We start from the raw sequence: 18,980 nt of genomic DNA, 5'->3' as shown, positions 1-18,980 counted from the left end.
AAAGGATTGATACCCTTCTTTACCATGTCTAAAACAATTACCATAGAAACCACCTCCGAAATAAGAATTACCTCTTCCTTGGTAAGAACTAGTACCTCCTTGATAAGCACTACCACCTTTCCACTCAATCTTGTCTTTGTCATCATTCTTCCATTCATATTTTCCTTTATCTTTCACAAAACTATTAGTTCTGCTACCTTCACCATAAGATCTACCTCTACCTCTTTAGAATCTACCATCTCTAACTCTTTTTCAAGATCTCCTTAGCTTTTGAGGAACATTGATATGCTTCTTCCACACTTTTTAATTTTAGAAAACTTATTTCATTTTGAATTCCAAATCTCAATCCATTTATGTACCTTGTAATTTTCTCAACATCATCATCCACATGTCTAGATTTGATGTCCAATCTATAGAATTCCTTAGTATAATCTTTGATAGTCATGTCTATTTGTCTCAAATTTTTCATCTTTCTCAACAAGCTAACTTGGTAATCAGTGGGAAGGAATTTTTTCTTTACCTTGTTCACCATTTTTCACCATGTTCTAATTTTCTCCTTTCCTCTCCTTTGTCTATTAGTTTGCAAATGCTCCCACCACAACGGAGCATGACATTTCAACCTAGTAACTACAATCTTAACCTTCCTATTATTAGGAGTGTTTTCATACTCAAAGAAATTCTCCATATCAGAGATCCAATCCAACATAGCATTGGTGTCCAACTTTCCATCATATGGAACAACTTCTACAATAGGCTTTGAATGTGCCCTAGACAACACTCTCAAAAATCTTTCCTCATCTTTATCTTCTTTAGGTTTTGGATTAGGATTTGGTGCTACCACTTCATCATCAGTCACATCCTCAAGATGCACTCCTCTCCTCTAAGCTATCTCCATACCATCTAATCTAGTTGTAATTTGTCTCGATGCATCTAACATGGGATTATTAGCATTTCCTCTGCCATGAACCATCTTTAAAAATTAGTTTCCAATAAGATCATAACCCTCTACAAATTATAGGTCAAATCCATAGATCTACAACCCTACAACCAAATTTGAATCGAGATTCTACACAATCCAAAGTCCTAGTACAAACTATCTCACACTTTGGCGATCTGCTTGCATTCTTAGGAATAACTGCACACTGATACCACCTAACTCAAGGAGGGAACATAATCACCAGGGCCAAAGGAAAACCTAGCAATCCAAACCAACCTTGCAAAGTTGCATAATGGAAGCAAACACATAAATAGGACAACACCATAGAGAGTGACAATAATACACTTTATTGATTCATGAAAATATCGACATACATGCCTAGCTATAAGGCCTTTTAGGTTATGGCCAGATACAAAAATAAATTCAAGATCAAAGATCCAACATAAAATTCCTAGCTCCATAGACATATGCCATGAACATTCCAAACTTTCACATTATTCTCTAAACTCCTCAAAATTTGACCAAAAACTACCGAACTCTAAGCCTAAACACACTACTTATACTTTTCAAAATGGCTTACAGATCGTTCTAGAACATTACATAATAGCAAGACTGACCCAATACTGGTCTAGACAAATCCCAAGAAAAGATCTCATCATAAATGTTGCAATCAAAATGAATCCCACAAGTCAGCTTGTACCAAAAATGTAGAAATCACATCCAAAATGCTAACACTTAGTATAAACAAGAAAACTCAACACATGAAGAGTCATTGAGCATACACTAGGTAACTTGGCACACACTATGGAACTTAGGACACACTACAAAGATTGGATAACATGCTAACCCAAGTGTTAACATGATGTAGGATAACCTCAATCCGGCAGAAACTACAAAATTATTGGCACTCAACAATTGCTACAACTCAACAACGTTTGAAACTCGACAATAACTGGTAGAATGAAAACAAATGAACAAGACAACATGTCAACCTAGGATGCTCTTGAATCACATCCTCCTTCCATCACATCATCATTAAAGGCATCACCAACAGATCAGGCAATAGAGGACCACTTGCTTCATCTACAAGAGGTACTTTCAAGGCTCAAGGAGAATTTAGCTATAGCATAAAATCAAATGAAACAACAAGTGGACCAACATCACAGTGAAAGAAATTTTGAAGTTGGAGATTTGGTATTCTTGAGATTGCAACATTGTAAAAAAGCCTCAATGAAGGAAAAGGAAAAGAATAATAAGTTTTCTCCAAGATATTATGGACCATACCAAACCATGCAAAATATTGGCAGTATTGCCTACAAGCTAGAGTTGCCACCAACAACAAAGATACATCCATTTTTTCACATTTCTTGCTTGAAGAAGGTAATTAGGTAGAATATTCCTATTCAAACAATACTACCAGAGCATGATGAAGACAAAAGAATAATTTTGGAACCATGGTGCATTCTTCAAACATGCACGAAGAAGTTAAGAAATAGAACCCTCACCCAATATCTCATCTAATGGAAGAAATTAGTAGTTGAAGATGCCATATGGGAGGATGAGGATTTCATTCAAAAGAATCCACACTTGGTTCGCATTGAGGAAAATGCTTCTTTCAAGAGAGGAGGCATGCTATGCCCTTAATATTGGTGTATATAGGGTTATGGATAGTCACCTTGTGGCTATCTTAATCCTTAATTAAGTCATCTTATCATTATTATATTTTTATTTAGGTAGGTAGGTCTACCTAGGTGTAATGTACGGTTGTTTCTATTCAACCTAATCATAATTGGCTATATACAAGTGGTTATGAGTCATTTATCAAGATCATATTGTGAAGTATGTTCTCATTGGAGATATTTGGAGGTTACCCCCTTGAAGGGTCCTATTAGTCTCAGTTATTATCTAGTATTTATATAATGTTTAATATTCTTTCTTTTATTGTGCAAGTCAATTCATTACATACTATTCCCTTTTGTAGACAACTCTATAAAAAAATCATGTTGTGAGATCAATTTAAACATCTCCATCAGATATTTTTCATTTTGTATTATGAAAAATATTCTTATAATCTAAATGATACTTTACATCAAGTGCTCACTAATTACATCTTATATCATAGTGGAAATCACAACCACAAAAAAGAAAAATTTACTATTTGAAATTTTCCTAATTTTACTTTGTGATAACTTTCCATCTTACTTCTTAATTCAACTTATATATTTTCAATCAAAAATTAACACCTAATCTAAGCTTAAAATAATATTACTAGGTTTTTTGGTTTAGAATTTGAAGACAACCAATTTTTATTACTTGTAGAAAGACAAATACTATTGCAATCAAAATTTCTTAACTAGTTATTATTGGAATCATAGATAAGTATATTGAATATTTTTAAATTATTTCTTAGTATATGAAAGTTTACATATCATATTTTTTATTTTGTAACATAATTTTCCTCCAATCCATTACATAATAGCTTGGAGTCTTGTACACATTTTTTTCATATATTACTCACATAATCATTTCAAGTGCCTAGAAAAGGGATAATGAAGGGATAATGGATGCAACATGATAGAGTTGAGAACAGTCTTTTGCCTTTCACAGTTAGTCTTAACTAAATTTTTTTATTAATATTCATTAGGATTAAAATTTAATATTTTAAAATCATTCAAAAGATTTAAATTAATTTACCTTTTTAGTAACAATATAATATAATATTTATCTAACTTTTCTTTATGATTTCTGTATACGAGGATTAGTAATGCAAAGAACACTAAATATCAAATCAAAAGTATTCACAAAACTAACTAAATGTAACTTCAAGATAGACTAAGATGAGCTCTCAATTGAGAATATGAGCCATTAATTGGCTCTCTCAATGAGAAGATCTCTTGTTGAGTAGCTTTGTCTAATTAGATAGGATGTATGCTCGATTCTCCAAAGGATTCAATGGTGTTCTTGATGGATTTTGGCTTGTGTGAATGGATTTGATGTAAAATTGCTTCTCAAAAATGGCATTACTTTGTTAATATGGGTGATTGTGTTTGTTGGTGTTTGAAAACGCTACCGGTGGGTTTTCAATTATCCCACTAAGAAATTGACATATCTAGGGGCATCTAACTCCCATTTTCAACATGCCATTTCTGAAAATAGGCCAACTATAAGGCTAGACCCTTCTTCTTCTTCAGGCTCTACAAAAACTAGGCGGGTGGACCTATAGATTCTTTATATGGTACCATTTATCAAAGCATACACTGAATCTATAGGTCCACCCACCTAGGTTTTGCAGAGCCTGAAGAAGAAGAAGGGTCTAGCCTTATAGTTGGCCTATTGTTAGAAATGGCATGTTGAAAATGGGAGTTAGCTGCCCCTAGATATGTCAATTTCTCAGTGGGATAATTGAAAACCCGCCGGTAACATTTTCAAACACCCAACAAAATGGCAAATTTGCTGGGGAGTTGTCTAACACATCTGTGAGAAAGTACTACAGTTTCTTTGGTCCTGTTGTGTACGTCTGTGTCATGTTATCTAAGTTTTGCCCATGGTTATAAGGGAATCTTTTAGTGACAAACTTTGAGAATTTAAAGAAGACAGAGCCACTATTGGTCTGACTTTTCGTTTGATAGAAATCCTTGTCCAGTTGTAGAAAAGTCAGATTTTTCTTTTTGTGGTGAATAGGGTTTAGGTAAGTCATTGGTTTTCTCCCTTTTTGAAAATTTTATGAAAACCCTATGTTTCTCTCCATTTGTAAACTGTTAGGTGCGAAGTGTTTAAATTTTTTAATTGGGCGAATATTCTTTTCCTTTTATGTCTTCTATGCCCCGAGATTCTTGCCCTCTCAGTTTCTCGGCCGTCCAATCTAAGTAAATCCACCATTGTCATTTCCTTGCTATGAAAACATGGGCACTTTTTATGTATAGTGAGGTAGCGAGTGTCAGAAAATGTTGAGACAGGACCGCAAAATGAAGACACGGCAATCAGATATTTTAAAAAAACTAGTGATTTAATCACAGACACCTGGCCATTGCTGTCAGAGCCGGAAGAAGGACTTAATTAAAAAAGGGACAGAGGTCAGCGCTAGAATGAGTATCTTTTTGACCCTTCGCTACCTTGCTATCAAAAATCTTGAGCATCTCACCGTTAGCGAAGTAGCGAGGTGCCATAAAATTAAAGATTTGGTGACCTTGAAATTTATCGGTACCATGATTAGTCTAGGTGGTATGATCAGTAATAACTGCTATTGTCAGAAGCAGTTAATAGTAGCAATAGTGATTTGATGGATCCTTGCATTTTACGATGCCAAAATTTATTAAAGTTGTCGGAGCTCGCTACTTCACTATCGATAAATTCCAGCATCTCACCATTAGCGAAGTAGCGAGGCACTGTAAAATCAACAGCCAGTGGGACTTTTAGTAATGTGGGATGATGACTACGACAAAAGTAAGGTCTTACGGGGTGCCAACTGTGGAAAATTTCATACTTCATCAATGTTCTCGACCCATGCCCCATTGATCAAATGTGCAAGAGATCCTGAGTGTCAAATTAGAATAGAATCAACAGTCCTTGCTATCTCACATTGGAAAGTTGCATGTTGTTTAAGCTATGTGACGTAGCAAGTATAAGGCCCACCATTTATCAAGAAACTTCGTGCAGCTTCCCCACCTTTGATTCGGTCTCTTATCAACGACTGTCGTGTTCTCACTATAAAGAGTTGCTAGGGGGATAAGTATAGCGACATAGCAAATAAGGGCCCATTGCTATCTTTCTAAGTAAGCATAGTAACATATCATCTATTGAATTAAGATCAGATTGATGGTTGTCGTTGCTTTGCCATGGCAAGGTGCTCGTTCTTTATGCATAACAAAGTAGCGACATGCTAACATGCATCCTCAATTGCCAGTGGGTCCGGACATAAGTGCCATCAAGGAAAGAGTTATGTACATGGTAAATTTTCATTGGATCAATTGACCAACATGTCAAGTGCAATGCCTAGTTATTTTCTTCGTATCACATGATTGCAGGATTTTTGAAGATCGATGGCACAATTTTAAATGTAGAATGTGGTGCCACTCTCTGTATTAATTAGACATGAAAGCATCGTGTGTGAGAAAAATAGAGTATAATACAAAAAGATTTCATCAATTTCATCTTACACGAGCAAACATTATGAGCCATTCCTGAGAAAAAGCAATTACTGAAGGAAAGCGTACTGAAGTTTAGCAAAATTTGTGAAATTGTTTGTTCGTGAAAAGTTTGCAAAAATACAGAGGAAAACAAAGACAGAATTCAAGTAAGTAGTACTACCATAATCTCTGTAGGCTTTTTAGTTTTGTAAAAAAATAATCCAAGATGCCTCCAAAGAAGGGATTGTCAGGTCAAATAAACTATTTGGATAGAAATTTGCATGATGACTTGCTTGAATTGTCCCAAAGTCTATTGTAGAGACAGTGCAAGTTAAAAGGTTAACCTCATTAAACCCTAGGCTGAAGATAGCTGATGGATTGTAGGCTAAGGGTAATTGGGTCCAGGATGCTCAAACTTCACAAACTTGTTTGAGTTTGTTCAAAAAATATTTTGCAGAAAGAAAATTGTATGCCCCACATGCCAATTTATGGAATTTTGAGTTGGGAAAGCTAGTTGTTCCTAGTGTGTTTATGGATTATGACCTTCTTGAGGCCGTGGTGAAGAGTTATGATCAAGCCACTAGGGTAGTGAGAAGAGTAGATGGTGAAGTTTTAATCACCATCAGTCCAGAAGAGATTAAGGAAGTTTTCAGTTTGGGACCTCTCATTAGGTATCATGTGCCCATTGATTTGATAGAATTAGAAAAAGAATATATGTCAAAAAGGGGATGTAGTTAGAGAAGGTGCACTGAAGGCCCACATAGGCAGAATTGGAAACCTACCAGCAATAACATCATCTTCTAAACAACCTTTCAAGAAATCATGCTTCAATGCCAGGGCAGTAGAGATATATAGGACCCTGTGCAGAGTCTTTGGAGAGGGTGAAGAAGATTTTATTCCTGTGAGCTTCATGTATATGATCACTCAACTCTCCTCTTTCAATGTAGAAATAATTTTTGATTTTGCATCTTACCTGGCTAATGAGATTCACAATGGATTGGTGGGGACTGCAAAGGGAAAGGTGGAGAAGGTTTGGGGTCAATACTCCCTATTAATGCATATGTTTCTATTTAAAGGGGTTACATATTTCGGTAAAGAAATGGTACTAAATAGTGAACAAGAGGAGGAAGCACTACCAGTTCAATTATGGAGTACAGACATGACTAGGGAAGCAGAAAATGCTAGTTTTGTTAGATTTGATAGGCACTTTGCTTCCACACTAAGGTGCCTCATATTGAGTGACAATCCTAGAATTCCTAAGGCACTAATGCACCTTCTTAGGCCTATGGACAGACCCCATAGTCTAAAAGTTTCACATAATTGGGGAGATATCATCCCATATCTAGTCTCAACTGTCATTAGAGTTTATGGATTCAAAGTGACACCCCATGTACTACCTTATCAGGTGCCTTTAAAGGTAGGAGTAGCTGAATTTTTATGGTAGTTGGGAGGAGTGGAGGAGACCTTTTTGCACAAAAGGGGAACAGGATCAATTTTTTCTACTTGCACTGTAGCTCACCAGTTTGTAATAATTAAGGAGGGGTGGATCTTCCTCTACAAATTTTTGGATCAGTATAAGATGGTAGTATCTCACTCTTATTTTTGTGATGTAGAAGATTTCTTTAATTCTACTCTTAGAAATAGGATCAAGCTTCGACCAAGTAGCATGAATTCTATTTTCCTAAAGATGTAATAAGGAATGAATATTCTCTCTAGGAGAAAGAAACAAAGAAAGAGAAATGGAGATTCTATTCAAAAATTTTGGAGTTTATTAATTGTTTTGACAAGGATTACAATCCTCTTAGTAATGTTGCAACTAATGCAGATAGAATAAATAAGCTTGTGAGTAAATTCCCCAAAATAATGGAGGTTATGAATGAGAAGAAACAACATTTTATTGATTCTTCTCTAGATAAAGCTGGGGAAGTAATGAGGAAATTGGGTTTCACCCCCAACATAGGAGCAGGTCCACTGGTTGTACGAAAGAGGATAGGATAAACTATCATTCGGGATCAGACGCCTACTGTAAACAAAAGAAAGCAGATAATTGAATCTACTAGTGTTGTTTTTGAAGAAAGACTCCCTGAACCCTCTCCCAAAAGAAGAAAAATAATTAGGGAAGAGGAATCACATGATGAAGGTTACTCACCTTTCCAAACTCCTATGAGAATTGAGGAGGAGCAGCTCACCAATGAGAAAATTGAACAAATGGGATCACAAGGAGGAGTTTTTGTTACTCAGGCAGAAATTGATGAAGGGAACCCCCAGGAGCCTCTCGTGCCATGTTTTGAATTAACTATAGCAGATTTTAGGGGAAGGGAATTAGACCCGATTTTAGAACAAGCCAGTCAGCATTTTTTGTCTAATAACAGTTTTGTAAAATCTAGGGCTTTCCATCAATTTGCGTGGAGGGCAAACATGCACATTTTTGAGAAAAGATGTAGGAATATGAAAATAGAGCATCCAGAAATGGATGAAGCCTCTATTTAGAATCAAATAAAGGAACAAATGATAGAAGAGTTCCAAAATATAACCCTTGAAGAGGGTAGACAGATGGTGAAAGATGCAAATATTTTATTATTTCCCAATTGGGATATTGTTGATGCCTTAATTTTTAATTTTGTATCAAATAATTTGGGATTACAGGATCCAGATAAAGAGGAATTCTTGGGAACAACATTCAGTAATGACAAGCTGCTCTTGTTATGTGGTCATTAAGAAGAGGATCCAGGACTACTCCATCACAGCTTGATGATTCAGGACTAACAGGGAGTATCATTGTGAGGAGAGTCGTTGATACTTCACATGTACAGGCAGCCCACATGAATGTGGACTATTCTAAATTTGCCTTGGCTAGTGTAGAAAAAGAAGAAAAGGAAATGACTGACCTACAGAGCAAGTATGAAATAGTGGTGGATGCCTACAACAAAGAAGTAAAAAAGAGAATTGAGCTTGAGAACAAGCTATTGGGAAAAACCACTAGGCCAAAAATAACATACCCTCGCCCCCCAGTTGAACCTTTTAAATCCACTCCTCTAATAGAAATACCAGATACACCCCAAAGGCCACAATACTATACTGTTGAGGATTTTGAAGAAGAAAAAGGAAAATTGTGGGCTTTACATGTAGAATTGGAATCCAAATATGAAGATAAATTGAGAAAAGCTCTTACATATTTGGGGGACAAGATTGAATGGCCGCTAATTTATGATCAGTTGGCCAGGGTGATTAGTATCTGGGAGGATTTGAAATCTAATGATGAGGCTCTGATGCCTATTTTGAATAAATGGGTGACAAGGGAGAAAGAAATAACATTTTTGTGTTTCTCTGTCATAGATAATTCTTTTGATCAAATTGAAAAAACATTTGATATTGTTTCTGATCTTACTAATTTTAATAATAAAAGGGTTCATTTACAAAAAGTAGTAGTAGGCTACTTTGAAAAGTACAAAAGCTAGAAATTCAATTTGTTTCCTCATGCCTTAGATAAAAAGAATAATTTGAAAAGAAAAGATGAATGGGTAAAGGAATTTGATGTTTTATTCTGTTTAAGAATGAATCAAGTCATTAATGAATCGGGGCATGCATGGTGGGCCGCCACAATAGAAGAAATGGTGAAGGACCAAATATTCTTTGATTCTTTAAAGCAAGAATTTGTTACCATTAATAAGGATGTTGAATATGTGCTGAAAAGATAGAGGGATATTTTACAGTTCAATTGGCCAGATGATACATTATTTGACAAATGGATGGCAGATATGGCTCCCGTTGAACAGTTTGACGAAGATGAAAATGATAGTGATAAAATGCAAGGCGAGGAGATCCGAGTCATTGACCCTGTCACTACTCAGACCCAACCGAAAGAAGAAGACAAGGATAATGTGTTACCTTCAGTTATAGACCCAAGACCACAAGATGCCGATACAACTAAAGAAAGGGAAAAGGTAGAAGTTATTTCCCCCATACAAGATAAAGATGGTGAAAGCCCATAGGAGAAGGTTGACGTGCCATCATCAGAACAAACTTCATCATTGGTTAATTTGGTTGCTGCATACGAGGAAGGATCAGAATAGAAACCAACTTAGCAACACAGGAGCATGTAACAAAAGGGCCCGCAAAAGGAATGTCTGATGTAAAACTTCTGTTGTTACTCGCATTTTTGTCATCTTGTTACAAGTATATGTAAGTTTCTTTTAAAGGACACCTGTCATTATTTTTAGCCTGAAGCTTGTTGCATTTCACACTATTTAAGTGAGATTCCAAGGCTAAAAAAAAGGTCCAAATTATAGTTTTCTAACTAATATGATTAATCTATTTTTGGTCCAAAATTTTGAAAGCAAGTTTATAATGTATTTTCTCTATCAATTCTCTAAGAATACATGAATATAGAATGAGCTGTGTTTCTTTCTGAAGGTCATTCTGAGTCTATTGTAAATGATATACCATTTTCAAAGAAGATGAATACAAATTGTGAACTGTCCCCATATTATTCTTTTCGAAATCTTGTCTCCTTCCAATTACTTGGTTGTCTTGATATTGTATAAGTAAAGGCTTGTGCAATTGAATGCGATCTAGTTAGGTTGTATATCTGTTTATCACTACTGTTATATCAATGGATTAAATAAAAGCTTTGATGAATGTGATAAGGTTTCTTTAGTAGTGGAAAGGATTTTGAATGATGGATTCTAATAAGAATTGCTGATAGAATTTTTTGTAAGGCAACAAACTAGATCTGAGAACTTGCTATAGACTCTGAACCCCAATGGATTAGGCATTGATCAAATTGATTCAGCTAAAGGAAAACTATATCATAATGGTTATCAAAATGCAGCATTAAATCAAATTTTACTTTTATTTCCTGTAGATCTTCAAAGGCTAGCTAGTACTTGTCTGCATGGAATGTTTTAGCTTCAGTTAGCCACTATTGTTAAGAACATCTGTAGATCTATAGAAGAATTCTTGGCCATATCTATTTTATGGGATGTGTTTATCAAGTTAGTAAAGAATTATGTATATGTTTGAGGATTTTTGAAATGAGAATCAGAATGAAACTAAGAATAATCCTCATACTGTTGTTCCAATTTTGAATCATCCCTTGGTATACCCACCCTAGTTTTGCAAAGCCAAAAGAGTAGAAAACCATCTATGGTTTTGTTGAAGTTGGGTCCAAATACTTTGCATATGCAATTGTTAATAAGAATTGGCTAGTCTTTAGATTGTGTATGTACTGTCATTCTGGTATGAAGCATTTTGTCGCTTAGTAGTTTTATTGCATTTTAAAACACCAACAGTGTTAAAATGGCTTGGGAGAGGATTCCTTAAATAGGCAAAGGGCTTGAGGGATCAAGGACTAGGATGCAAGGATGGGAGAAAGCTTATGGAGGGTTTAGATTGAATGAGAGAAGAGCACATGGATTGTGCTTCCTTATAGCCAATCAGGGAGTGACATATGTCAAAGGGTCATTGGTTAGAGCAAGAGGGGTTGAGGGGTCAACAAAGTAGGCTCAAAGCTCATAAAGACCCTCATAATGGCTTGTAAGAGCAATGAATGGGCTTGCAAGATTCATTTATGGCTTTGTGGGCTTCATAAAGTTTTATGGTTGGGATATTTGTGAGAGAGTTGAGATATTTTGACATGGGTTGGATTAAGAAAGTCTTAAGTTTGACTTAGGAATGTGCAAATGATTAAGGCTTGGATTAGGCTTGGGTTAAGATTAGATTAGGCTTGCTAGAGATGGGCAAGTGGATGGCATTTAATGAGGGTTAGTGAAGGAGGAGATATTTGTTGGCTTTGGCTTGGGTTAGCAAGTCTTAACCCATGTTTAGAGAATGTGACAAGGTTGGGGGGGGATTAGGATTAGGGTCAAAGATAAGGATTGACATCTTCTAGAAGAGTCTAGGCTTTGGATGAGGATGAAAACTTTCTAGAAGAGTCTAGAACTTCCTAGGATGAGGATAAATAAGGTTTTAGGAAATAAATAAAGTTTATTTATTCCAAGGGTTTAGGTTGAGGAGATATTTATTAAAACATTTTTAATAAACATGAGGATTAATATTTAATCTTAATTAAATATTTTGAGTTGGGATTAGGGTAAGGACATGATGGGATTAACCTTTAATCAAAATTAAAGAAGGATTAAAATATTTTGGAAGAGGTTAGTGGTCTTAAGGAAATTGGCCAAGTTTTGGGCAAAAAAAAATAAATTATTTATTTTGGGATTTTTGGTCAATTTATTAATTAAATAATTAAAAAATAAGGAAATAATGTTTAAATAAGATTTAAACATTTTTGGGAGAGATTCCTTAAGTAAATGTTTTTAATTAAGATAAAGGTATTTAATGGCATAAAAATAAATTAATTAAATAATTAATTAATTAATGATGATGTCATCAGGGACTTTTCCAGAAAATAAAAATACCTTATTTTCTAAAGAATTTTTAGGTGTCTACAATTTCTAATTTATTTAAAATAGTTTGATTCAAATTGAAAAATTGCACAAATTCTTAAAGAGAAATGGCTTATTGATTATATTTATCCTCTATAATTTTTTTGTTCCACTTTGTTTAGTTTTTTTTAATTTAAAAGTTTCTTTAGTTAAATTATTATCTTGTTTAAATATTTTTCTTAAAAAATTAATATAAACTTATTGATTTTTAAAATAGAGTATATTTTTCTCTTATATAATCTTTCTATCATTTTCATCATACTACTAATTTTTATTTATTTTATGTTCTTAATTTTATAGAGAATTATAAAAAATATATACTATATAATCAACTAAATTGTAACAATAATATTATTCAAATTTATTGATTAGCTAAATAAAAAATAAATTTTAAAAAAATTGTTTAACTCTTATGCAATAATTTTTTCATTATGTAAGGTATTATGCCAAGAAATGGGAGAGGTAAAGTGGTGTGATCGTAAAATTTTAAGTCGACTAATATGTATTAAATGAACTGTCACATTGGGTAAAATTAATAATATAAATATAGAATATACATTTAAAGATTTAAACATTTCAATATTTAATTTATAAAGAAGATAGAGTGAACTGAGAGTACAAATAAATGGAGTAAAAATACAAAGAAGGTAAGTTTATACAATCATTTTAAATTTGAAAGTTAAAAGTTGATATCATATATTTACTTTTCTTAAATATTCATAAATTTATTTTTTTTATAAATTTAATACATCTATTCTAATATGTCCAATATTATGAATCAATTTAAATAAATTTCTTCTTCCAATGTGTATTAATACTTTCTCCTCTTAATTCATTGGTAGTTTTATATATTTTATAAATGTTGAAATGAAATTATTTAATATTAAAATGAAATGCTCACAAATTCATAATAATTATGTCATAATTTTTTTGTATGAAAATAATGTAAAGAATTTTTCTTTGTTAGTTTAAATATTTAATAAGGATGATAAACTTACCACTATAATTAGGTTTAGATTTAGTTAAAGGTTAAATTTGATTAGTTGAATTAAATAAATGGGTGGTAAATGTATTTTTAAAATAGTAGAGATGGATAGGAGTTTATTTGAAACCTGGGAAGTTGACACTTTAATAATGTGATGTTGTAATTAAAATGATTTCAAATTTGAAATTGAATAAAAGATTAAACATTGATATTCAACTTTTAAGAGAACTTTTAAATTTACCTTACATATCTTTTTTGTAATCTACATCTAAGCATATAGATCTTTTTATTTGATGTTTTATATTTTTGTTGATAATTAAATAATATAATATACAAGAAAATACTTAATACTTAATTTAAGTAATATATATAGTGAAATGTATTTATAAGTAAAAATATTTGGATGATATTAAATTTATTCAATATTTAAAATAAAATATAGTTCAATATTTTTTATTTTTTATTTTTTTGTGAAAGATTAGTAATTTAAATCCTATTACTTATAAAGTTATCGCATTCACATTTTCTAGAATGCCTCGTCCAAGACTAAATTTTGAGAATGAAGAGCAATGATGACAGTATTGAATAGAATATGCACAAAATTATATGAGAGAATGAATAATGCTCAAAGAGAGGAAGCTACAAGTCCTAGAAATAAAGAGCAAGAAATACAACACAAAGAATATGCACAAAATTATATGAGACAACGATGTAAAGAAATGACTAATGAAGAAAAAGAAGAAGAAAGAAATCATTGGAACCAACTTGATACAGAAAGTCATGTCAAGCATAGTGAAGCTTTGATAGTGGAAGAGATTGAGGAAGAAATGAGACAACATGTAGATGAGATGAGAGCACATTGTACACAAACATATCAACATTATCGAAATATAGTGAGAAATTAAACAAAGAGAGCTATGGACCTAGATGAGTTGAATGAAAGAAAAGAAAAAAAAAAAGGAAAAAAAAAACTATTTAAACACAAATCAAATCAAGGAAAAGCTCAATCTCATGGAAATGGTGGGTTTAGTTTTAATGGGATAAATTCCATGACAATAGGTCATGTTCTAAAAACACCAATTGATAGAGTAGAAGATTTTATGAATGTTGATTCAAGAAATTATAATTTACAAGAGGAGTTGACATCTCAAATAAGATAAGAAAGATAATTGCAAAGAGCACAAAATACAATGAATGACAGGACAATCAATACTATTAAAAATAATGGAATTGACTTGATGACTTTACAAATAATGTTTCAAAATGACTAGATAAACTTTCTATATCGAGTATTTGTTATATTTTTCAAAAAAATTATCTTTCAATGAAGGTTGCATGGGTCCCTGAAGGCCCTATTTTTCATTAGTGTCAATAAGAGAAGAATGAACATTGATTTTTAGCATCAAAAAACATGGATCCCAGTCAAAAACTATTACAACTTTCTTTAAGGTAATCTTATGAGTCTTGATAATAGTATTTATTTTTTCAATTATTGTTTTATGTCTTCTTGTATCTCTTCTATCTATAAGGTAATCATATGAGAGTAATTTTCTCATGCTCTCCCTATATAACATAATCATATAAGTCTGATCTACTAATGTCTTTTCATGTTTTCTATCTTCAAGGCCCTCTGTAGCTTTCCATTTTCACTAGCAATACATAGAAGTTAGGTAAATGTTCTTCATTATTTGAACAACTAAAAAGATCTAACACTTTCATAGTTTTGAAACAACTTCAATTTTGGTCTCTCTTTGATTTGATCTCATGCTTTTCAATGTAGGCATTTTACCTCCATTGTATATGGTTTAAAATTTATGGTGATTTAAGTCCACAGAAGGGGTTATGTTAAAAGATTTAATAAAATGAAAAGACATTTTACATAGACGAACCTATTCATACATAGAATAGCATATCTCCAATGAATAATAGTTAACTATAATTAATCTTTTATCAAATACTAAATCTAATACGGTAATATTGAAAAATAAAATAAATTAAATAAGATCATTTAATTCAAATTCTTTTAGAAATATTTAATATGCATATTCTTACAACTTTAAGATTGAATTATAATAAATTAATTTGTCTATCTAATTACCAATTTACAGAGGAGAATTAAAACAAGTTACTATACTATGGAAATTATCTCCTACTTATCAATTGATAAGCTTAAGGGGCTTTCTAATGAATGGTCCATAAGACACAACACTTGGTGATGATTTTACAAATGGGGTTGCAAGTAGAGTGGGTTTAACCATGGAGGAAACTTCATATTTAAGTGCACTCAAGACTGAGTAGTAATAGGATGGGTGACCTCCTTAGATGTCTCGGTACTTCACCACTATGAGCATCACCTCGATCTAGTGAGTGCTAAGTGTTTCATTTATTACCATGAGAGTCGGATTCATGTTGAATCACTACTCATGAAAAATGAGTCTATGATTTTGACTCAAATGGTGCTTCAGCTCTGTGAGCATCACCTAGATTCAATGAGTGCTAAGTGTTCCATTTATTATCATGAGAGATGGATTCATGTTGAATCAGTACTCATGAAATATAATTCTATGATTTTGACTCAAATACTACATAGTTAAATTGTGATATCAGTATCATAACTTGACTTGCTGCGAAAATGACCTCTAAGGAAGTCTTGGTGCTTCACCTAGATCAAATAAGTGCTAAGTGTTTGATTTATTATTATGAGAGATGGATTCATGTTGAATCACTACTCATGAGATATGAGTCTATGAGTTTGACTCAAATACTACATAGTTAAATCCTGATAGTAATATCACAATTTGACTTAGTGTAGAAATTATCTCCTACTTATCAGTTGATAAGCTTAAGGGACTTTCTAATGAATGGTTCATAAGGCACAACACTTGGTGCCTATGTGAGCATCACCTAGCTCAAATGAGTGTTAAGTGTTCTTATTATCATGAGATATTGATTCATGTTGAATCACTACTCTTGAAATATGAACCTATGAGTTTGACTCAAATTTACTGCACAATTAAATCCTAGATTATATATTGTAAACATATTTTGTAGTGTAAAGCCTTTTTTTAAAGCTTTTTAGTTGAAATTATAAGTTGTATCCATATTTTTTACCTTTTTCTCACCTTTCCAACCCAACTAAATATTTTTTTAAATAATTATCCTTTAACAAAGGTAATGTTTAAAGCTTACTATGAACCTAATCATTGTACCCCAGAAGTGGTAGTTATCTCTCTTTTCAAAATACAAAGTATAACAAAATTTATTTTTTCATAACTCTAAACCAAGTTATGAGAATTATGTAGTTAGTTTCACAACTGATATTTTTACATTGATTAAATTTACTTGAATTTTTTTTCTTATTTCAAAGTATGTGGGTCTATGCAAGGCCAAATTTTAAATTATTCTAGACCACCTCAGGATGAGCTGAAAATGAAAAAGAAGGTTATCCTAAAGAATGTAATCTATTTTGAAGTATGCGATGCTCATGTGGGGAATAATAATTATCCAACTCAAGGAAAAATAGAAGAAATTAGTCTCCCAACAACAACATACATAGATATAGCATATAAATAAGCCTTTCTAATCATCATATATTTATTCATTGTATTTTATATCAAACATATTTTTTTTATAAATAAATAAACACTGATTCAATCATCACATGCATGTTTTGTAAGAAAACATACAAGAAATAATATAACTGTGTCCACATAACCCATTATAGATCTGAAATAAATATGCAATTAAAATCCACATGTAAGAGAATAGAAAATATACCCACAAAAATTGACACAAGATATATCTTGGGAATCCCTTTTTGAGGGAAAAAATTAACCTCCAAAAGCATCCATCACCATGTATTATTCAACAAAAATACAATTACAATACAACCATGGAAGCCTTCAAAGCCATAGCCACAACCAAACAATCTATGTGAACAAGAATGAATCCACACATCCCATGCCATGCTTCTAACCTTCACAAATGCTCTTCTTGGCTAACCTATCAAGCCTTGTTCCACTCAACTTTTTCCCTTTTTCCCTTCTATCTTCTCACACAACAACTGCCATTGTGGTTGCTTATATAGTAGCAAGTCCCACAAAACCACCATGTGGTATAACATAAACCATGTGCTACCTCACCAATTCAGCTCACATTTAATATTGGTAATTTAATTATTTTCCCCAATATTAAATAAATACATAAAATATTATCATAATGTCACAATACAACTCATCAAGTATATCCCATGGGAATCTTTACATGTCACACCTTGATCTAGGTGCTCCTAGATATGACATTACATAATAAAATAAAATAATTCAATATAAAAATATTATGTGGTATGTGTAGGTTAAAAGTACATAAAAACATGTGTCGCCCTTTTACAAAGGAAAAGGCTAACACCCAAAAAAGTGTTAAACTTCAACAATGTAAAAGTCATATTTTTGTTTTGAATTTTAAGTTGGTGTAAACTGATGAAATGTGTATAAAAGAATAATGATTATGTATATTATTTTTTTAAAATTTTTTAAAATAAAAATAGTATGTTTTTATAATTCTCAATGACTTTTTTTGACAGTGTCAAAAATTGAGTAAATTAGGGGTTATAGTTCCCACCACATAAATAACTGCAAATAAATGTATTTTTATCTAAATTTGAGCTATGTTTTCGACAACATGTGTACCTATAACTATCACAAAGAAATTTTAAAAGGTATTGTATATTTTTTCTATTATAGCTATTTAAAGTTGAACTTTTCATAATTTAACAATTTTTCATTCACACATCTTTTCTCTAGTAAATCTATGTTAACAATTACAAGTGTTATATATTATTGAAGAGAACTCTCTCCTCTAGAACAATTAACCATTTTAAAATTTTTTTGTTATCATCTACTAATTTTTATATTTTTCCAAATTTGCATCATCTTCAATGTTGAAATACCTACTTCCATTATTTTACAATTATTGTAATCGATATTGGGTCACCTATAAAAAAAATTATATTGGCATAATTCTGAGCACAAGCTCTATTGATCGGTATTTTTCATTTTTTTGAAACCCTAATTATGTTGATGAAATTGGCCTCTAGAGTGTTAAGTTCATCAAAATTGCAAAAACCATGAAAGAAAGTGCCACATAGGATGTCACATGGATGATTCCGATCATACTAGAACCCATTTGGCCAGATTACATCGACACAAAATCCCATGTGGGCAAGGTTGCCCATATGACTTAGTTGGTAAACAATTAAAACAGAAAATCTTGATTATTATTTTTAAAAATCTACAAATTAATTATAATTGAATTAATCAAATAATAATATATCTTTTGCTTATTTACTATGATTTCTAATGTAAGTATTTCATGTGTTATTTTAAATATATTTGATAAAAATAAATTGATATAGAAATATACAAAATAAATAAACATTTAATTAATATAATAATTTATATTTTTTAATTAAAAGATATATTTTAAAA

This window comes from Cupressus sempervirens, chromosome 3 (genome assembly GCF_028749045.1).
Source record: "Cupressus sempervirens isolate cs-2001-9-10 chromosome 3, ASM2874904v1, whole genome shotgun sequence".
Taxonomy (NCBI): Eukaryota; Viridiplantae; Streptophyta; class Pinopsida; order Cupressales; family Cupressaceae; genus Cupressus; species Cupressus sempervirens.
This window is presented reverse-complemented; position numbering follows the sequence as displayed.